General features: G+C 44.0%; 1 protein-coding gene across 1 annotated transcript in view; it reads right to left on the minus strand.

The window, feature by feature from the left end:
- Nucleotides 1–13119: 13119 nt before the first annotated feature.
- The window catches only part of LOC126291660 (uncharacterized), a 73362-nt gene continuing 63139 nt past the window's right edge, over nucleotides 13120–23342 (minus strand). Inside the window, exon 4 of the mRNA XM_049985235.1 lies at nucleotides 13120–13174. The gene's annotated coding sequence lies outside the window, so the exon portion shown is untranslated. The remainder of the gene's footprint in view (nucleotides 13175–23342) is intronic.

The raw sequence follows: 23342 nt of genomic DNA on the forward strand, positions 1-23342 counted from the left end.
CGAAATAAACGTTGGCGGCGGTAGAATCCTTCTGCAGCCAGCTTCAAATGCCAGTTCCTTAAAATTTCTCAATAGTGCTCCTCGAAAAGAACGTCTCCTTCCCTGCGGCGACTCCCATTTGAGTTCACGAAGCACCTCCGTAATACTCGCGTGTTGTTCGAACCTACTGGTAACAGGTCTAGCAGCCCGCCTCTGCTCTGTGCTGTTACTTAAGAAGTCACATGCCTGGGAACCTGCTCCGTATCCTATCTTCGCTAACAGTCTGCAGTGTGGCACCACGTCGAATGCTTCACGCAAATGTAGGAACTTGGGATCTGCCCGTTTGCCGTTCATCCAGGGTTCGCAGGATCTCAAGCGTGAAAAGGGCCAGCTGAGTTTCACACGGGCGAAGCTTTCTCAAATCGTGCTGATTTGTGGACCGAAGCTTTTCGCTCTCAAGGAAATTTATTGTGTTCCAACTGAGAAAATGTTCAAGACTTCTGTAGCATACCGATGTTAAAGATACTTGTAGGTTTGCCAGTCGTTTCTTTCACCATTCTTCTTCACAGCAGTCATGTGCTCTGTTTTTCCAGTCGTGTGGTGCTTTACACTGGACGAGAGGTTAGAGATAAATGCAAGTAAAGGCCAATGCTGCACAGTACTTGTTTTGTAAATAAAATTGCCTTTTCCTGCTGTTGGTTACTTTATTTATCCCATACGCGTTTCGCCTTCTCCTGTTCTACGGCATCATCAGTGGGACATATAACGATACAGTTTTGTTAGTTTTAGATTATTAATCAGTTGACTTCGAGATTTTTTTGTAAGAAAAGTAATTAGTTGCGATTTGGTGAGTACCGTTCGCAAAACGGAATCGGAACTCCATGCGGAACTGGCGACGTATTTGCTTCCAACTCTTTCAGCTGTTTCTCTACACCAGCGATGGTTGTCACTCTGCCGTCCATACAGGAGCCCAAGGGAGAGTGCGGGCCTCTTGCGTAAGAGCTTTCTTCAACGCGATATATGAAGCTTTGAGTTTCGGTTTTTCCACTGCCACACCAGATGGGACATCGAGTGACTGCATGGAAGCCTTAGACCACATTGCAATTTTTCTCCATGAGATCTATTGCTGACTGTGGCAGTTGTTCTAAGCTTCATGTACCGATCTTTTTACAGGCGCACAAATTTTTATTAATTTTTTCATGTAATAATTTGCGTTTTCTCTTTTGAAGCGAGAGTGCAACAGCCTTCGCTTCCTCAACATTTCTCGAATTTCGTTGTTCATTATATCTACTCCCTAATTACTTGTGCTGCAGGCTTTTGAAATTGCTTCTTCGACGTGGAGGTTTAATAATAGGAGAGGAAGACTGCATCGTTGTCTTGTGATCTTTTAAATCCGAGCAGTCTTCTACTGGTTTTGCATTTTTAATGTTCTTTCGTGCTTCCTTATACATATGTTTCTTTCCTCTTTCTGTTAATGAGTTTAAACATTGTTTCATCCTTCCGTGAGGAATGTTTTTCTAGATTGAAATACTATGAAAGCGTGTTGATTTTTCTGAAGCCTCTCTCCCATTGTCAAGGACAGTGCCAGAAATGCCCCTCTGGTGCCTTTGCCTTCCCTGCAGCCGAAATGAGCATCATGTTGAATGGTGTCAGAATGTGGCGTATTAAAACTCGGCCGAACTTTTCAAATGATTTGTTCGTTTCCAGTACAGAGCTTCGTTCACCTCGGTCCGCGTTACAGGCCCTGCATTGCTGAGGCAGTACCTCCAGCGGCGTGAGAAACGCAACACTGGCGTAGCTGGGAACACGGCGACAACGACCGCCCCCATTCTGCGGCCCTCGCCTTGAAAGCCTCCGGCGTAGGGAGACGACTGCCCACGGTAGTGACCCAAAGAGTGGCCTGCCCCGGCTGGCTGGAGAGGGTCGAACCAACGACCCGCCACGGACTGGGATGCTGTCGCCCCATCTGTTGCTGCGTGTAGCCCAGCAGTGTGACACGGGCCGCCATCCAGGAGACCTGCCACACTTGAATGAATCTCGTTAGAAAACTACACCTATTTATACTCGACTGCGCGCCTCTGTTTCCCTAACGCATCGCTCTGTGTCAGGTGTGCCTCACACCCCGGTGCAGCGGCGGGCCCCTTCGGCCATGCGAACCGCTGCGTTTACTCTTTTCAACGGTTCGATGGCCCTGTGGCCTCCATTCCACTTCGCGACCGCTGGTCAGTGTACCTTACTACAATCCAGCCCACACTTGGCTGTAACTAGTGTGCTTCGAAATACTGCACCAAATCTAACTTCCCTATCCTAAATGGTGTCGCTGCTACAATCATCTAACATAAAGTGTATTATCCATTTCTACGTCTCTTGGTCTAATCAGCAACTTGGATCTATGTGCTGTCAAGCTGCTTCTGACGTAGTTTCCACACTCGTCTGCTCTCGGAATTTACAGGATTGCACTGACATTCAGTGGTATTCCTCCTGTATGATGCAGCTGGACCTGGGCGCCGTGATCCGCAAGGTGGCCGCCTTTCTGGGCAGGAGTGTGACGGAACAGCAGGTGCTGGAGCTGGAGCAGCAGCTGAGCTTCGGCAGCACGAGGGACAGCCCGGCCACCAACTACGGCGCCGTCGTCCGGAGGCTGGGGGCTGGGGGCGGGCGTCGGGCTGCCGCCACCGGCCCCGGCCAGGCGTTCGTCAGTGTGGGCCGCGCCACCCAGCCACCCAGCTGATGTCGCCGGAGGTGGACCGCCGCTTCGACCAGAGGATCCGGGACAGTATTCAGGGCACGGGGTACGACGGGCGCGTCTCAGCCCACCTACCATTACCAGTGTCTCGAGGACGACACGTGAGACCTGCCACTGCTAATGGGGGACCGACAACATGCAGGGCGCCGACCACTCCCACCAGCCCATCTCAGACCAGCTACAGTTATTACTGTACTATGGACAAACCCACAGGTGACCACTTACGACGGCTCTTCTGAAATCTTCCAACGTTACCAGTGGATCAGTGACAACACATGGGGCACTGAACTTTATAGTCCCATCAGAGACCTACCGTCACCACCAGTACATCTAGGACAACATTCAGGGAAAGCAGGGATCGACCCTCTCCCGGCGAAACTTCACCTGGCTGTCACTTTGACATAGCTGAATCTGCTCTGTTCTTCAGATTTGCAATCAACACGACTCCTTTGTTCATACCTTCTTTCCCAGTTCCTCCCCCCCCCCCCCCCCCTCCACCTACAATCCTCAGTCTTTCCCCAACGCAAGTCCTGCAAGTAGTGAATGAATGTATTGTGCTTCTCAACATTTCCCATTCTGTATTATCCTTTTTCATTTTATTTCCAATAATTTTTTCTTTGATTTTAAAACGAGGAAAAATGACATCGTCTTTATATTTACAATGGAAATCATGCGGTAAATAATTCTGAAAACGTCTGAAAGTATTTCACGCCTAACAGTGTCAGAGTTATGGACTTTACAACGAATATGCTGAAGAAGGGAAAGTTTGGACCACTGACATCCCAGTCTCCACTAACCTGGGACGAGAAAGATGAAATAACAGTGGAGGAGAAATGTTACCGATTTCTTTTTCCCACATCATCATTTTCTGGAGCACCAACGAGAAAACCCAACTTCAGTATTCAACCTCCCAACTGTATCCTACCTTCACATGATGGACGAAATTTAGTACACTTCCAAAAACATTTTTCTTTCGGACTTTCAGTTGCATAAATCACGACCAGTGTCTGTTACTCTGTGGTGGACTTCAGTTATGTTGAACACACCTGAAAGCTGTCACTGAAAGTACGAGCAGACTGCAGCGGGTGGATGTACTGTGGATGTACTGTGGGCGTAGATACCACTGATCACGGTGGAATATGCCTGTCAAACTGTGGCTCTGTTTAGAGTTCGCTAAATGCCTTTTGCGCAATACGTCAGTGCAAGACCATTGTAATTAACATACGTGGCAGGTGGATAAGTGATTGTGTAAACGTTTTTTTGTAAACCACCACAAGGGGAATTATTAAAATTAAAAGAAACACGCGCACTGTTATCGAACCACTAACCCCTGTTAACCTGACGTCGTTTCACTCCGCTACAACCATTCATCGACGTCCTGAGCGCTTCTACTGTGCAGAGGAGACAGAGTCATCTGCAAGACTCAGGTACCTTCAGCGAGAAGCGACGGACGTGCGTGTGTGCTCCGTCAACGCCGCCGAGTTCAGACGTCTGTCACCGATAGGTTATGTGACCGGCCTTCCTTCGCAAGGGGAGTGTTGCAAAACGCCTCCTTGAATTCTTAGTGGTCCAATTTCTACAAACGTATTTTCATTTCCGTTGCGAATGTTGTTATGCATTCATAATCTGCGTTACCGTAATATCTGACAACAATAAAGAGAAAAATTACTGCCTCGATGCCACGTGTCTGCACTACCTTCGTAATAATCTGCATATGTGTTGCCCTTAGCGTAAGTATAAGTTAGATTAAGTAGTGTGTAAGCTTAGAGACCAATGGCAGCAACAGCTTGGTCCCACGGGCTTTTACCACAAATTTCCAAATCGACTTCCTCCTGCTTATCAGAGAATTCAGGAAGCGAGATCGGCTAACACGAAAACATATTTTAAGACAAATTCTTTCATCTACTTTTTTCTCTTCTCTTCTTCATATTCTGCTTTAGGCCCTTTGCTGTTCCCATCCTCTCCTTGGTCTTCTGAATGTTACACGTAATTTTTCACGACCCACTCCCTGCAGACATTCAGTCCACTCACATGCTCGTCTAATTTTTCTCTCATACTGCATATGCTCCGTTTTCTAGTTTTGTCCGTTCTTTTACACCGCGTTGCGTTTCTTGGTAATGCCGCGTCCGTTCTCTGCAAATTTATTATTTTCTTCTTGTATACCATTTACAGTTCACATCCATACAAAAGTGCTTTTAGAACTACAGTAACTAAAAGTTTAATTCTTAGCAAGTATAATTCTTTTTTATTTTTAAGGTATCTCCTGATTCTTTTTTTCGGCAGAAACGACTGAAGTTATTGATTTTACATTGTGTGCCTCCCACAATCGCACTTTATCCCACAGACCAGAAAATTGAATTATGTATGACTTGTTCTATTAGGTTATTGTCAATTTTATTCCGTATTGACTGTTTTTTTTTAATCTGTACTAAGGCCTGGGCTTTAGCTTTATAATCCACAGTTTTGAAATTACGGTTGTATCATTTTCTACACAATTTATTAACTAATCCTTGCAAATCAATTTCCTCCATAAAAATCAGAATAAGTTCATCAATACGAGGAAGACATTTCAGTTCCGACAGATCATTAAATTCTATACCAGTGTAAAATGTATAACTAATTGCGAATAGCACGGTCTGTGATTATTAAATAGGCTTGTCTAGAAACATCGTCACAGGCAGGGGTCTGTCAGTTTTTCACCTAAATATGTTTTAGTACATAACCTGGATTGTTGATACCAGAAATAGAGATGTATTCACATTGTCACTTTTAATGAAGCAAGGAGAATAGAATATTGGTAAGTACATTTCATAGCGCCTGGCCTCCGTTAAAGAGCAAAATTTATTATTCTAGCGTTGGCACTTCGGCACAAGCAAATACGTTGTCCCACACGGAACGAATGGTTACTCTCATACTTGGTTCGACTCGGTCAGCGTCTCAAATTATTCAGTGTACACACATGAGACTGGTATCACTGACTTCTTGAAGAGTTGCACTAGGTTTACCTTTTGTTTACAGCTACAAATTATTAATATACTGCATGGACAGTTTACGATATTGTTTTTCTTGACCCGTTTATCTAATTTTCAACACGTGGGAAGCTTTTTGTTATGGAAGTCAGGTGAACACATTATGCAAACAAAAATCTTAAGACGATGTCAAATTTTCAGTTTTGTAACACAAGAACATTTCATTTAAATGTGACAATAGCGTAGTCATGTGTTAATTTCAAAAATGTTCAAATGTATGTGAAATCGTATGGGACTTAACTGATAAGGTCATCAGTCCCTAAGCTTACACACTACCAAACCTAAATTATCCTAACGACAATGGCACACAGCCATGGCTGAGGGAGGACTCGAACCTCCGCAGGGTCCAGCCGCACAGTCCATGACTGCAGCGCCCGAGCGCTCGGCTAATCCCGCGCAACATGTGTTACGTACTAAGTGATCGTCTACGCGCTTTCTTTCCAAGAAACTGATGATTTAATTGACAGGGTTGTAATTAACCTGTCATCAATTTCGTGATCCGCCTACCTGTTTCAAACATGATGGGCACGTTTGGCACGGTTAACATTCAATTCTGTACCATAGGCGTGTGGTGGCATGGAAGCAGTGAGAGCTTGGCAGGTCGCTGGAGGCAGCTGGCACATCTCCACACTCAGGTCTCTAAATTCGCAATAATTCCAGGGAAGAGGCGATGACCTCTGATGTCACGTTCAATTACATCCCAGAGGTGTTCAGTCGGGTTCGGATCTGGCACATGGCGGAGGCCTCATATCAGTTGGAACTCTCCACTGTTCCTCCAACCACTCGACCACACTCTCGGCCATGTGACACGGGCCGTTATCCTGCTAAACTTGCCACTGTCGTCGGGAAACACGACCGCCATGAAGAGGTGTGAGTGGTTTGAAACGACTGGCCGTCGCGGTGCCTTGAACAGGCTCCACTGGATCCACGGCGCCCTCGAGAATGTTCCCCAGGGCACAGTGGAGCCGCCGCCAGGTTCTCTGTCCCACAGTACAGGCGTCAAGGAGCTGCTCCCCTGGAACATTTCTCACTTATATTCCGCTGAATGTATTTGTCTCACTTTGGGTCCTAATATTGCTCCACAAGCTCTTCACTAACACCAAAACGCGTATTCTGCGTAAACGTGTTTCCAGGCTACACCATTTTATAACAATTCGTAGATGCAGCACTTCATGCTGATGTTCCTACAATTTTAACACTATTTTGGAGTTGAAATCATTTCGTTGGGTATCTATTCTAGCGTTTTCATCTCATGTTGAATCGCAGTATTATCGATAGGTAAATTTAAAATTCTATTAATCGTTGAATTGAAATATTCATACTTTTGCAAAAATCCGCGTTATAAGAATTTTATTTATGGTGGCAGTCGTAGTAGCTTCTATATGTATTTCGAATTGGTAGTGGCACTTGTTGCTTATTTTTGGTTTATTGATTTGTTTTTTCCATTCCTACAGTAAACTTTGTGTTAGGGTGCAATTTGTTTGCTTGCCGATGGCTCTTTTTTATGTCTTTGTCACCTCCGTGTACTGGTAGTAGTGTATCGACATATCTGTGTAATCGATAATTTTACTTAGAAATGGGCAGTTTGAATTGAGTTTATCTACCAAACTAATCAGAAACACGACTGTTATGGTGCATGTGATACAATTTACCATAGCTGCTCGATCTGACTGTGTGTAAATTTTACTCAAGTTCAGAACAGTTTTGAGATGATGTACGTTGGAATAGATTTATTAATTCGTAAGTTTCAATAACATTTCTGTTATGTAGAAGGCTTCTTTTTATGACATCTATGAAAAAAGTTATCTAGAAACTTTTTAGACCTGAAAGTAAGTAACAGTAGTCACCACCTATTCCAAATACATATAAAAGCTATTATGATCCACATTATCATAAATAAAAATTGTCACCCAAATTCGCATAACTATGCATATTTCAAATCAATGATTAATGGAATTTTAAATTTACCTTTGTTAACAATGGGATACAAAATGAAATAAAAGTGCTGTCATACACAGCTCAAAGAAATGTATTCAGCCCCACAATACGTATGAATAACATACAATACCAGAAACGGATGGCATAGGTAGAGGAGTAACATTGAACAGAGAAAATTACAAATAAACCTGTCTATGTCGCAACACCATACATACGCCAAATGTATGGAAAGATCAACAAGTTGTTTGTGAAATCAAAAACAAAATTAATAACTTGAAGGGCCAAAATACCGTCAGCAAAAAGCAGTATCTCCACTTTTTCCGTCGCAGCCGTCTGGAAACTTTCTTGTGACGATTGCAATAAACTTTATATCGAATAACAAGCAGAAATTTCGGAATTAGATTAAAAAAAAAAAAGACACTGCGAATTCAACCAATTCACAACTTACTTTCATGCAAAAAGCGAAGAACATTAACAGAAAAAATTGAAAATGACTTAAAAATGATGCACAAAATAGCTAACGGACGTACAATGAAGATTTTGGAGGAAAGTGAACTTTACACTTCATTTACGTTTGAGATATTTTGTTTGCAACTTCACGAATAACAAACTAAACCTCTGCACAATGTTTACTTATTTTCTTTTAAGGAAGGAAGGAAAGAAGATTGGATTAACTTCCCGTCGACATTGAGGTCATTAGAGACGGAGCACGAGCTCGAACTGTGTCAAAGATGGGGAAAGAAATCGGTGGAGCCCTTTCATGGGAACCATCCCAGCATTTTCATGCAGCGGTTTAGAGAAATCATAGAAAACCTAAATCTGGATGGCCGGACGTGTGTTTGATCCGTCATCCTCCCGAAAGCGAGTCCAGTGAGCTAACCAATGCGCCACCTCACTCGGTTGCATTGTTGTTCATGGCCAAACAACAAAATAAGCCGGATGCGTCAGACTTCTCTCTCTCTCTCTCTCTCTCTCTCTCTCTCTCTCTCTCTCTCTCTCTCTGTCTGTGTGTGTGTGTGTGTGTGTGTGTGTTTGAGTGATTGAGAGTGAGAGTGTGAGATAGATAGATAGATAGAGAGAGAGAGAGAGAGAGAGAGAGAGAGAGAGAGAGCAGAAGGGCAGGTTTACAGAGTGTTGGACGATAATCTAATAGTGTTCTAATCGTAAACCGACATACCATACATAACGTTTTATTTTCTGTTAAAACCACTCGTAATGAAGAAAATGAAACCATACGTTTCCACAGCATGGTACTTTCTCTCACGCAGTCGATTTTAACAGGAAACCTGTACATAGTTATTTAAAAAAGATAGTGAATGCTATCTCAATGTTTATTAGACTGTCATCTAAAAATCCGAAATAAATCGGTGTAGACCTTTTCGAGATTTTTGCCAAGAATGTTTGTCCTTTGCATGTTTTATGTATTAAAATATTTACTGCTTCTGTCTGCCCGAATATATAGCACCGAGTAAAAATTTTAAGGAATTGGATCAAGAAATTTTCAAGAGTCTTGGTAACATTTTCCCTTTACATATTACTGCAGACAGGTCCCAGCGTACAGCTGCTACTTGACTCTAGCTTAAGACCGTCGCTGCAGTCGCAGCCACGAGGGAGCCGTCCGAGGACACGCCCTCACGAGGTTCCACACACCGCCGCTGCTCCAAGATCGTCACGTCAGGCCGCAGCGACTGAGACAGCAGCCCAGATCTGGAAGCGCTTGTGTTGTTAGTGAGAACTGATGCAACAAAGTTTATAAAGTTAAACGCCCTCTGACGCTTGGCTGTGCTTCCGTACTAGTCAGCTATAAGCAGAAGTGTTGTTCTCTGCGACAGTGGCAAATATCTGTTTTACATCAAGTGGAAACGCGCGGCATTTGTGTTGAGTCTTTTCTGTTAAAGACTTGCAGTAGAGAGAGAGAGAGAGAGAGAGAGAGAGAGAGAGAGAGAGAGAGAGAGAGAGAGAGTGTGTCTGTCTGTGTGTGTACCCCACTACATCCTCCTGAAAGTAAGTCTACGCTTGCTAAAATACACAGAATTTGTATATCTTAAGTATTCAAAATATCTAGGCTATGTTTGCCCGAAAGTTTCTTTCAATATTGTCTAAAAGTTTGAGTTAGCAACGTCAGTCAAGACGTTTAAAATTTGTTAGTAACAACGTTAATCAACGACTTTTTCTCTAACAGTGATGATTTCTCAAATAAGGTCTGCTTATTAGACTCTACTACTTCCACTTCACTTCCATTTTGTCTGCAAACGAACACTATACTTTATGCAAGGGTACTTAATAATAATGATGATGATGATGATGATGATGATTCAATCAACACTTCGTGGTACGGCCCTCTTATAAACTGACACGACGCGATGTCACCTGCACTGCAGGTTTCACCAACACAACACACGTCGCACATACAACAGAAATGAGTGTATTTTCCTCGTTTGATGAGAACCATAGCAGTTAAGCGATGAACTGATGCCGTTCTATATTCAGTAGCGCGAAGTTCCAGTATCTCAGATCTTATAGACCTAATGCTGTTCCTAGTCTGGGTGATACAACGGTGAGGTAACACGATTTTCACCAGAAGCTGAAAAGTTATTAGGAAGTTTGGTTACATGCTACAGCCAAGTTTCGTTTCGTACTCGGTATCAAACACCGCCGTTTTCGTCTTCATGACAACTCCACAATTCACAGTTCCGTACTTGGCAGGCGGTTCACACAAACACTATCCTAGTATTTCGTGACTGCTCCATTCTAAAATAGCACGTGGGAAATGCTAACACGTAAATGTTTTCTTGCCAGCCGTGATTGCTCTTATTTCATCGTGATGCTCTGCCAGTGCATGCGCTGTGACGGTAAGTTTTTTGTTGAATGGGCTAGAAAGTTTATGCTCTGAATACTATTCCCACTACATGGCCAACACATTCGGGAATTTACCTGAGTGGCACACTCAGAAAAAAAAAGAATATGTTATCGTCACATCACAGGCATTTGGAGTTAATAACTGATGCAAAAACATTTTATGAACTCTTTACATGAGCAATTTTATTTGTCTGAAAGTGGTTTACAAATCTGACCATCCGAATATATGGTGATTATTGCGTAAGTTCGTAACGTATTCCTTTGAGTTTGACAAACACAACAAATACAAATAATGGAGATTTTAGTCATCAATAATATTCTCGTACACTGTTTACAACAGTCGTCCAACGAAAGGGATGTTGTTGTTGTTGTCTTCAGTCCTGAGAGTGTTTTGATGCAGCTCTCCATGCTACTCTATCCTGTGCAAGCTTCTTCATCTCCCAGTACCTATTGCAACCTACATCCTTCTGAATCTGCTTAGTGTATTCATCTCTTGGTCTCCCTCTACGATTTTTACCCTCCACGCTGCCCTCCAATGCTAAATTTGTGATCTCATGATGCCTCAAAACATGTCCTACCACCCGATCCCTTCTTCTAGTCAAGTTGCGCCACAAACTTCTCTTCTCCCCAATCCTATTCTATACGTCCTCATTAGTTACGTGATCTATCCACCTCATCTTCAGCATTCTTCTGTAGCACCGCATTTCCAAAGCCTCTATTCTCTTCTTGTCCAAACTATTTATCGTCCATGTTTCACTTCCATACATGGCTACAATCCAAACAAATACTTTCAGAAACGACTTCCTGATACATAAATCTATATTCGATGTTAACTAATTTCTCTTATTTAGAAACGCTTTCCTTTCCATTGCCAGTCTACATTTTATATCCTCTCTACTTCGACCATCATCAGTTATTTTACTTCCTAAATAGCAAAACTCCTTTCCTACTTTAAGCGTCTCATTTCCTAATCTAATTCCCTCAGCATCACCCGATTTAATTTGACTACATTCCATTATCCTCGTTTTGCTTTTGTTGATGTTCATCTTATATCCTCCTTTCAAGACACTGTCCATTCCATTCAACTGCTCTTCCAAGTCCTTTGCCGTCTTTGACAGAATTACAATGTCATCGGCGGACGTCAAAGTTTTTATTTCTTCTCCATGAATTTTAATACCTACTGCGAATTTATCTTTTGTTTCCTTTACTGCTTCCTCAATATACAGATTGAATAACATCGGGGAGAGGCTACAACCCTGTCTCACCCCATTCCCAACCACTGCTTCCCTTTCATGTCCCTCGACTCTTGTAACTGCCATCTGGTTTCTGTACAAATTGTAAATAGCCTTTCTCTCCCTGTATTTTACCCCTGCCACCTTTAGAATTTGAAAGAGAGTATTCCAGTCAACATTGTCAAAAACTTTCTCTAAGTCCACAAATGCTAGAAACAAATGCTATCTATCTTACCCCTAGTGAGATAAGCTTCTACATCCTTACATTTGTCCTCTAGCCATCCCTGCTTAGCCATTTTGCACTTCCTGTCGATCTCATTTTTGAGACGTTTGTTTTCCTTTTTGCCTGCTTCATTTACTCCATTTTTATATTTTCTCCTTTCATCAATTAAATTCAGTATTTCTTCTGTTACTCAAGGATTTCTACTAGCCCTCGTCTTTTTACTACTTTATCCTCTGCTGCCTTCACTACTTCATCCCTCAGAGCTACCCATTCTTCTTCTACTGTGTTTCTTTCCCCCATTGCTGTCAATTGTTCCCTTATGCTCTCCCTGAAACTCTGTACAACCTCAGTTTCTTTCAGCTTTTCCAGATCCCATGAAGGGATAACGTTTAGATTTTTTGAGTGCAGAAATCACGTGTTTTGAAGCGAATAACTCTTCGGACCATGGCTGGAGTGCATTTCCAACCGGAAAGGAAGTTTCTTGATTCTTTGATAGAGACGGGAAAAGGTGAAAATCGGAGGGTGTAAGGTCAAGTGACAACATGTGTGCGGGATGACCTGTGTGCGATGCGGTGTTACTCGTGAGTGCAGCACAATGCGTGCAGCCGCTATCGTGGAGTGACTGTCACATCTCTCAGTACAGGACACGGCCGCTCTCCCGCCAGATGCGTGACATTATCTTCTGTGGACGCCAGCTGGTCTTCGTGCAGGTAGTTTCTGCTGCTTTTGGGCTCAGCCGTTCCTTTCGTTTCGTTATCGTAGCATAAAGACACCGTTTCTCGTCACCAGTAACCATGCAAGATAGGAATGATAGGTGTTGTTCACTAGCGCATTCATCGCAAGCGAGCAGATTCACATACGGTCATCCACTCATTACTTTGATTTTGGCTTAGAGCATGCAGTAGCTGCACACCCAATTTTGGAACCTTCCCCGTTCCGTGCAAAAGTCGCACGATGGTGGAACGATCACAGTTCATCACATTTGCCAGATATCGGGTACACTGTCGTGGATCGTTGTGGATTAATGCGCTTAAACGCCCTTAAACCCCGAAGTCCTCTTCAACTTGGAGATTTACTGATGTCAGAACGACCCTCCTTTGAACGAGAAAAGCATTTTCTTGTCGTGCATCTTGTAGGAAAACCTCAGACATTTTGTCGGCTTACATTCCTGAAAAGGTATTTGTAATTAGTAAAACTCAGAACACAAAAACATAAAAGAGGAGTGTTCATTCCCTACATAACAGTCACTGCATTTGAGTAATGTGAAAATATACTGCACGATAAAAAATCTGTAGTCTGAGCGAGCCATTCTCTGTTAACAGTTTGATAATACATTAGAAAAAATTTAGGGTAGCAGGAGAAGAGTCATTTGTGAGGAAACTGTGTGGTTAGTCGACGGACAAAAAACGTGTAATGTGTCTGATTAGTAATGGTAATGATCCATTACGGAACAACTATATCACCCCGCTTTTGTATTCCATTAAATTAAGCAAGATAAAAGCCGGTACGGAAAAATAATTCCCGACAGATTATACTAACAAATCTTACACAAGGCTGCTGGATCCCGACGCTACATTGAAATAACAAGTAGGGATACGATGTAACAAAATTGAGAACCAAAATGTGGTACACATCCGTCTGTATACGCATTGTACTCCACAGTCACCTTACAGCGTGTGGTGGAGAGTTCTTTTGCCTCCAATATCTTTTCCCCCCTCTTCCCTGTTCCACACGCGAAAGCAACTTCAGAACCACGATTCTCGCGTGAAGTTTCTTGTTAACTCCGATTCCTCACGGTTCCTTCGCGAAGAGTTGGTGAGGAGAAGAAATACGGTGTTGGACTCCCTTGGAAGAAGCACGCTAAGCGCCGACGGCAAACCTTCCGGTTATTCACAGCGCCTCTCGTGCAGCGTCTGCAACGGGAGTGTTGACCACCTGCCCCCACAGAGGCAACGGCCCCGTGACGAAACGCGCAGCTCTTCGTTGGACCTTGTGTCTCTTTTATTAATCTTATTTGTTAATGTTCCGGACTGATGAATAATACTCCGCAATCAGGCAATTAGGTGTTATCAAGGCGGTTTTTTGGTGGATGAATTACATTTCCCCAGAATCTCCCAATGAATCTCAAGTCTGGCGACTGATTTTCCTAGACTTTAGTTTGTTTTGTTGGCTGTTGCACTTGAAACCACTTCGAATGGTCACTCATTCAGGAGTTGCAAACATCCCGAGAGGTGCATCGTGGAACATAACCGCCGACGCCAGGCGAGCCTGCACAACGCGCTGAGCTGACTGTCCATGGGCAGCACATGTTTAATTTACTGGAATAGAAGGCTCGGGTTACGTAAAGCGGGATGATGACCTTGTTCCCTAATGGATCATTCTCATTAGTCAACTGTGGACACAACAGCGTTCTGTGCATTTGTGCGTGCATTGTGTTTAAGGTAAATATACTCCACGTTGGGCAAACTGTTGGTGGTCGTGCGGTAGGCGCTTTGGTAACCACAGTAGCCGAAATACTAGATGTCTCATATCGAAGCTTTGCACGGTATTTGGAGATACGGGAAAAATCATCCGCGGACGAACCTGTGTGTTGGTGAAATATGTGACGAGGGCCTCCCAGCGGGTAGACATCACCTGGTGCAGGTCTTTTGAGGTGACGCCATTTCGGCGACTTGTGTGTCGATGAGGAGGATGTGAGGATGAGGATGATGATGATGATGATGATGATGACGACACAAACACCCAGTCCCTGAGCAGAGAAAATCTCCAACCCAGCCGGGAATCGGACCCGGCCCCTCGCCATCTTAGCTATGGTGCAGTGTTTGTGACAGACGATCAGTGAAGGGGAAGATGACTAACAACAGAGTACGACACCCTCAAAAGTTTGCAGAAACAGACAATGTCCAAAGGGATACCGCAATCACTGGTTATTCAATGTTACTTATGATCCGTCTTGGCTTCAAAAATATTTATACACATGACCGGTTTCGGTTGCTCTAGAACCATCTTTCAATCTGCAATCTCAGTTGCCCCGAAATTGCAGATCTGAAGATGCATCTAGAGGAACCGAAACCGGTCATGTGAATAAACATTTTTGCAATCAAGACGGATTATAAGTAACATTGTATCGTCAAAGGTAACTGGAGAACTGGATGTTGCACTCGCAAGCCCTGGCAGCACCAGAACATCGAGGGTGCTCCAAACGCCGGCAAAAGAAGTGTGAGCTCTAAATTCCAAAGCCACTTATCTGTGATGCAGATGCCGTAACAGGAGAACTGGACAATGGAGCAAAGCAGGGAAGTCATTTGATGAGATGAGAGATTTTTCACACTAAAAGTGGTTCAAATGGCTCTGAGCACTATGGGACTTAACATCTGGTCATCAGTCCCCTATAACTTAGAACTAGTTAAACCTAACTAACCTAAGGACATCACACACATCCATGCCCGAGGCAGGATTCGAACCTGCGACCGTAGCGGTCGCGCAGTACCAGACTGAAGGGCCTAGAACCGCTCGGCTGGCAGATTTTTCACACTGTCTCCGATCTTTAGTTTACGTCTAGCATACGCCATCCAAAGCCTGAGATGTAGGCAGCGTGTTGTTTAGCCTTTGTGGTATACTTTCCAGAGAAAGGTGCATGATTGTTATACTCACTCGTGTTCACAAAAAAACAAAACACCTTGAACGACTAGATAGGACGTTCCTATCGACAGGACATGTACATTAGTATGTTCTGCAGAAATGATTAGCACTTGAGTCACCTCGGTTCAGCATGTGTCCCGTCGCCTAGTACGCAGAGAGTCCGCCACTGGTCATGATGACCTCTTCTGTGACTGGTGGGACCGACACGTGTAAGGCGCGAATATATCCATCCACGATACATTCACCTGGTTCCAAAGTTCATCTGTGGTGTCTTGCGTTGCGTCTCAGCGCTGCACGCGTCGTTTCACCATACCCCACAAATTTTCGATTGGTCACGAGCCTGGTCAACTGGCTTGCCAGGACAAAAGGCTGACTACGTCTGACAGCAAGTAGGCACGTGTTCGTGAAGCAACATCTGGTCGTGCACTATCTTGTTGGAAAGTAGCGCCTAGGATTTGTGCAGGAGAGGTATGGCCACGGGTCACAGACTGCCATTCACGTAGGCCACACCGGTCACAGTGCCCTGGGCAGGCACCAGCTGTGGTTTGTGGTTGTGGTTGTACCCAATAGCACCCCACTCCGTAACATCTTGAGTTGACGCTGTACGTATCGCGAGAATGCAGTCACTGGGATGCCACTCCCCCTGTCTGTCTCGAAACGAAATGCGGCTATCATTCTCAGACAAACAGAATCTGGAGTCTTCCTAAAACACCATCTGACGCCATTCCTGTACCCGGTGACGTCGGTCCATACACCACTGCCGCCCAGCATGTCTGCGCACTTCGTCAAAGTTAGGCGGAGAGGTGGACGAAGTGGATGTAAGTCGTGGCGTGATGAACGGCGACCGTCCGTCATCCTCGACGTAGCGTGTGTTACACTGTTCCACTGCTACGCCAGAGCCGAGAAGTTCGCATATCTGTCCTGCGATGCCATTCGGATGGGGTGTCGAGCTCCTCGACGGGAAGTTTCGGTGACGCCATCTGACTCACCTTGTCGTGCTCTACGGCCTTCCACCTACACCCGTTGCACTGCCGAAACACTTCGTCCCATACGAGCAGCAACTTCGCTGATGGATGCAGCACGTTCTCTCTTGACAATAACGGGGCCTCTTTCCATCTTACTGATTTGACGGCACTGTTCGCTCATACGTCTGCAGGCACCGCGCGCTCCTGCTCGGGTCGCACTGGTCCATTATCATCAATTTGTAGCGACAACAAGAGACGAAGGCACATTTCACCGATAGCTGGTGTTGCACCGCGATGTCCGTATTGACCTCGAACCAGTGGGCTGACATCGTTCAAATGTTTATTTCTGCAGAACGTACTAATATACACATCCTATGAATATGAACATCCTATTTTTAGTTAGTCAATTGTGTGTACACCATTGTCATCTGAGCTTGTCACTACTTCCCAAGAAGAATGGTATAATATTCCCTCAGGTACCGAGTTCGAGTCTCGGTCAGGCACACAGTTTTAATCTGCCAGGAAGTTTCATATCAGCGCACACTCCGCTGCAGAGTGAAAAACTCATTCAGGAAGTATCTGTTTTCATCCATTCCGAAACGGCTCGAATCTGTTTTGAATGGCAAGTATTTTTGCATTGAATTGTTCAATGTAACGTTATGTATCTGCAGCTACGTGATTACTCTGCTTCACAATAAAGTGCCTGGCAAAGGGCTCAATGAACCAGCTTCATGCTGTCTCTCTACCGTTCCACTCTCGAACGGCACGCGGGAAAAACGAGCACTTAAATTTTTCTGTGCGAGCCCTGATTTCTCTTATTTTATCTTGATCATTTCTCCCTATGTAGGTGAGTGGCAACAGAATGTTTTCGCAATCGGAGGACAAAACTGATAATCGAAATTTAATGAGAAGACCCCGTCGCAGCGGAAAACGCCTTTGTTTTAATGATTGCCATTCCAATTCACGAATTTCTGCGGCACTATCTCCCCTATTTCTCGATAGTACAAAACGAACCGCCGTTCCTTGAACTTTTTCAATGTCATCCGTCAGTCTCACGTAATGCCGATCCTATACCACACACCAATACTCCAGGATAGGGAGGACAAGCGTGGTATAAGCCGTCTCTTTAGTAGACCTGTAACATCTTGTAAGTGTTCTGCCAATGAATCGCAGTCTTTGGTTTGCTCTACCCAAAACATTATCTATCTGATCGTTCCAATTTAGGTTAGTAAGCATTTACTTGAATTTACAGCCTTCAGATTTGTGCGACTTATCGCGTAATTGAAATTTAGTGGATTTATTTTAGTAATAATATGAATAACTTCACACCTTTCTTTATTCAGGATCAATTGCGACTTTTCTCACCATACAGGTATCTTACCTAAATCATTTTGCAATTCGTTTTGGTCATCTGATGACTTTACAAGACTGTAAATGACAGATGAATCTCCAAACAATCTAAGACGGCTACTAACATTGTTTCCTTTATCGTTAATACAGATCAGTAACAATAGAGGACCTATAACACGTCTTTGGGGAACGCGGATATTACTTCTGTCTTACTCGATGACTTCCCGTCTATTACTACAAACTGTGACCTTTCTGATAGGAAATCTCGAATCTTGCAGCACAACTGAGGCGATATCCCAGTTGGTTAGAAGACGCTTGTCAGGAACTGTGTCGAAAGCCTTCTGGAAACCTAAAAATATGGGATCAATTTGACATCCTCTATCTATAGCACTTATTAGTTCATGACTATAAAGAGCTAGAATGATATTTTCTGTATCCGTGCTGACCGTGTGTCAATAAATCTCTTTCTTCGAGGTACTTTATAATGTTCGAGTATAGTATAGGTTCCAAAACCCTACTGCAAATCGACGTTAGTGATATTGGCCTGTAATTAAGCGGACTACTCCTACTTCCCTTTTTGGCTATTGGCGTGACTTGAGTGAGCGGCTATATATAGTTGCTAAATATGAAGCTATTGTATCAACATACTCAGAGCAACCTGACTGGTATACAATCTGGACCTGAGGCCTTGTCTTTATTAAGTGATTTAAGCTGCTTTGCTACACCGATGATATCTACTATGTTTCTCATCTTGGCAGTAGTTGTTGATTGGTATTCAGGAATATTTACTTCGTCTTCTTTGGTGAAGGAGTTTCGGAAAATAGTGTTTAAAAACTCTGCTTTAGTGGCACTGTCGTCAGTGACTTCATCGTTGGTATCGCGCAGTGAAGATATTGATTGCGTCTTGCCACTCGTGTGCTTTAGGTATGACCAGAATCTCTTGGAGGTTTTCTACCACATTTTGAGACAGCGTTTCATTTTGGAAATTGTTAACAGCATCTCGCATTGAAGTACGCGCTATATTTCGAACTTCTGTAAAATTTTGGCATGATTTTTTCGCTGCTTCTGCAACAGCGATCTGACCCGTTTTGTGTGCCATGGGGGGTCTGTACCATCACTTGTTAATTTATGTGGTATATATATCGCTCAATTACTGTCGATACTATCTCCTCGAAATCAATCCGCATCTTTTCTATGCTTACGTGATCATATCGGAAGGAATGGAAACCGTCTCTTAGAACGACGTTAAGAGCATATTTATCAATTTTTTTTAAAAAAATAGATCTACTTTGCGTTTCTTTTTGATGGTTGTAGGTGTTAGGGTATTCAGCCTAGCAGCAACCGCCTTGTGGTCACTAATCCCTGTATTCGTCACGATACTCCCTATTTGGCCAGAGATATTTGTTGCTAAGAGGTCAAGTATGCTTTCGCAACCATTTACGCTTCGAGTGGGCTCATGAACTAATTGTTCAAAATAATTTTCTGAGAAATCGTTAATCACAATTTCGGATGACGTTTTATGCCTGACGCCGGCTTTAAAGTATAATTTTTCCAGAATCTCGAGGCTAGACTGAAGTTACCATCGACTAAACTGTATGAGTGGGGTACCTATTTGAAATGAAACTCAAGTTTTCTTTAAACTGTTCAATAACTATATCTTCTGAGTCGGGGGGGGGGGGGGGGGGGGGGAGGGTCGGTAGAACGATCTTACTAATGCACTACTGGCCATTAAAATTGCTACACCAAGTAGAAATGCAGATGATAAACGGGTATTCATTGGACAAATATATTATACTAGAACTGACATGTGATTAGATTTTCTCGCAGTTTGGGTGCATAGATCCTGAGAAATCAGAACAACCACCTCTGGCCGTAATAACGGCCTTCATACGCCTGGGCATTGAGTCAAACAGGGCTTGGATGGCGTGTACAGGTACAGCTGCCCATGCAGCTTCAACACGATACCACCGTTAATCAAGAGTAGTTACTGGCGTATTGTGACGGGCCAGTTGCTCGGCCACAACTAACCAGACGTTTTCACATCTGGAGAATGTGCTGGCCAGGGCAGCAGTCGAACATTTTCTGTATGCAGGAAGTCCCCTACAGGACCTGCAACATGCGGTCGTGCATTATCCTTCTGAAATGTACGGTTGCGCAGGGATCGGATGAAGGGTAGAACCACGGGTCGTAACACATCTGAAATGTAACGTCCACTGTTCAAAGTGCCGTCAATGCGAACAAGAGGTGACCGAGACGTGTAACCAATGGCACCCCATACCATCACGCCGGGTGATGCGCCAGTATGGTGATGACGAACACACACTTCCGATGTGCGTTCACCGCGATGTCGCCAAACACGGATGCGACCATCATGATGCTGTAAAAAGAATCTGGATTCACCCGAAAAAATAACGTTTTGCCATTCGTGCACCCAGGTTCGTCGTTGAGTACACAATCGCAGGCGCTCCTGGCTGCGATGCAGCGTCAAGGGTAAGCTCAGCCAGGGTCTCCGAGCTGATAGTCCATGCTGCTGCAAACGTCGACGAACTGTTCGTGCAGATGGTTGTCGTTTTGCAAACATCCCCATCTGTTGGGGATCGAGACGTGGCTGCACCATCCGTTACAGCCATGCCGATAAGATGCCTGTCATCTCGACTGCTAGTGGTACGAGGCCGTTGGGATCCAGCACGGCGTTCCGTGTTACCCTCCTGAACCCACCGATTCCATATTCTGCTAAGTCATTGGATCTCGACCAACGTGAGCAGCAATGTCGCGATACGTTAAACCGAAATCGCGATAGGTTACAATCCGACCTTTATCAAAGTCGGAAACGTGATGGTACGCATTTCTCCTCCTTACACCAGGCATGACAACAACGTTTCACCAGGCAACGCCGGTCAACTGCTGTTTGTGTATGAGAAATCGGTTGGAAACTTTCCTCAAGTCAGCACGTTGTAGGTGTCGCCACCGGCGCCAACCTTGTGTGAATGCTCTGTAAAGCAAATCATTTGCATACCACAGCATCTTCTACCTGACGGTTAAATTTCTCTTCTATAGCACGTCGTCTTCGTAGTGTGGTAATTTTAATCGCCAGTAGTGTAATTTAGTTGAATTGTCAAGTATAACCTCTACCCATATAAGCTTTTTTTTTTGTTAATGTCGCTTAGACCGTTAGTGAGAGACCATTTCTAACTCCTGCTGCTAATAAGCTGAGTACATAGTTCGTTTGTTACATATTTTGACGAGCTTCAAACAGAAGCGACTGCGCTAATGGGTAGGAACTGAGATTGCTGTGTACATACGCGACCTGAGTTGGCGACCCATCTCGCAGGGGCTATCTACTACAAGGCAAACTACTTCTGACAGCAGTAAATACTCCACCACCAACTATATTTCATCTATCCTTTCTGAACACTGTTAGATCGTTTGAAAACTTATCGGCTTTCTGTACCTGTAACTGCTTGATCTTTAGTGCTTTCTATTAGAGCTTGGAGCTCTAGTTCTTTCCAATCACAGCTACGACAATGTTCAACGACACCATCGATCGTTTCTACAACTAACTTATTGTGTTTTACCTGTGCCCTTTTAGACGGCTGCCCTTTCTATGGTTCCCTGAGACCCTCTAACCTACAAATCCGCCCAGTCCCTTCCACACAGCCCCCGCTACCTGTATAGCCGCTTCCTGTGAGTAGTGGACTCCTATGAAGCGGAACCCGGAAACCCACCACCCGACAGCGCAAGTCAAGGCATCTGCAGCCTACAGAACCGCCTGAGTCTCTGATTCAGACCCTCCACTAGGCTCTGCACCGAAGGACCACAGTCGGTTCTATCGACGATGCTGCAGATGGTGAGCTCCGCCTTAATCTGGCAAGTAAGAATCTCCGACATGAGCCACCATTCGCCTTGGGCTGCATCCTATACTCTTCATGGCATCCAGAAGCACCCTTTCCACATCCGGAATGACTCCCCCCAGGTATGCAAACAGAGTGCACACTGGCTTCCTTCCACTCCTTGGCAACCATATTCCTAACATTCTGCGTGGTGTCTGTCTGTTCTAAGTCGTGTCTCTTTACCATTTTCGCGCAACGACGCTCTGAGCGTGTTTTTTAGGGAATTGACTAGTTTGAACCTGGGACCTGTTGCTGGTAAGGAGACGCCAGACTACACATGACATGTAGAATTCAAAAGAGTTCAGTGAGACTAGCGATGATATAACCAAATACTTAATGATTTCAGCGTCAGCTCCACTGCACTCCCTGTAAAAGAGCCTTAATATTAACTAAATTCAGTGGAAGGGGTTCAAGGCTTTCCTATTTTTAGTTAGCTGGTAAAGTAACGTCGAAAAAGCAATTAAGTTTACCATTGGCAATTTTATTCTACTCACAAAACATTGTTTATAAATTGCACTATTGATAAAAGGAAATGTTTCAATACAGGACGGTAAAAACCAACTGCGTTCAACAAAAATGTGAACAAATATTCCCTGAATGGGTTTCCAAGTTCTACAGTGGACCGAAGGATGACCTATGCCGTATCACATCTATAATCTAGGTTTAAATTAAGTTTCACAAAAGAGAAAACTACCAAAATTGTCTACAGTGACCCTCAATTATCTTTAATTACTTATGTCACTTGTGGTAAATTACAGTGGTTGATGTGGCTTCTGAATAATTATATAACACAAAAATCATCGCATTTCAAATTTTAACTTACGTAGCAAATGTGAATACCATGAGCTTCAATTGACGATAGACACTAGTATTACGTAAAAGGGGATGTAACAGATGAGACTTCTGCAGTTCTGAGTGAAGCCTTATGCGCTCAAAAATGCGGCATCGCGTGCGTTCATTACCTTGTCGGTGTTCGTCGAGGGGAGTCGGTCGGCGCAGCTCCATACAGCTCCGAAGCAGCTCCCTCCTCACTTCTCCTTACTACAATTTACCGAAGTTAGCTAAAAAAACTATCTGGCTTTGTTTTCATTTGACCAACAGGGTCTCAATGTTAACTTTAAGCCCCGCCTACAAAAATTCTCTCTATACAATGAGAAAAGTTATACTTTTCGTGGTGGGGCAATATTTTTAACGTTTGCAACGTAACAGACGCGAAAAAATCTCACGCTAAAACTTACGGCTGGTGTGGCCCTTTTAGCGTTATCGTAAGATCTATACTGTTCTTCTGGAGGGCTCTAGCTTTTAACATGGGCTGGGGTTGGTCCTGGTGGTTAGCTGGCTACGTGGGTATCCGTAGTGCTCAGAGCCATTTGAACCATATGTAAGTTTTCGCAACAAACGTGTAGGCATCATAAATCACGCAATGGGCAACAACTTTGTTTTGGAGGCGGTATGTTCCTTTACACTACCTAGTGTCGTTAGGCCTTCC

This window comes from Schistocerca gregaria, chromosome 9 (genome assembly GCF_023897955.1).
Source record: "Schistocerca gregaria isolate iqSchGreg1 chromosome 9, iqSchGreg1.2, whole genome shotgun sequence".
NCBI classification, from domain to species: Eukaryota; Metazoa; Arthropoda; class Insecta; order Orthoptera; family Acrididae; genus Schistocerca; species Schistocerca gregaria.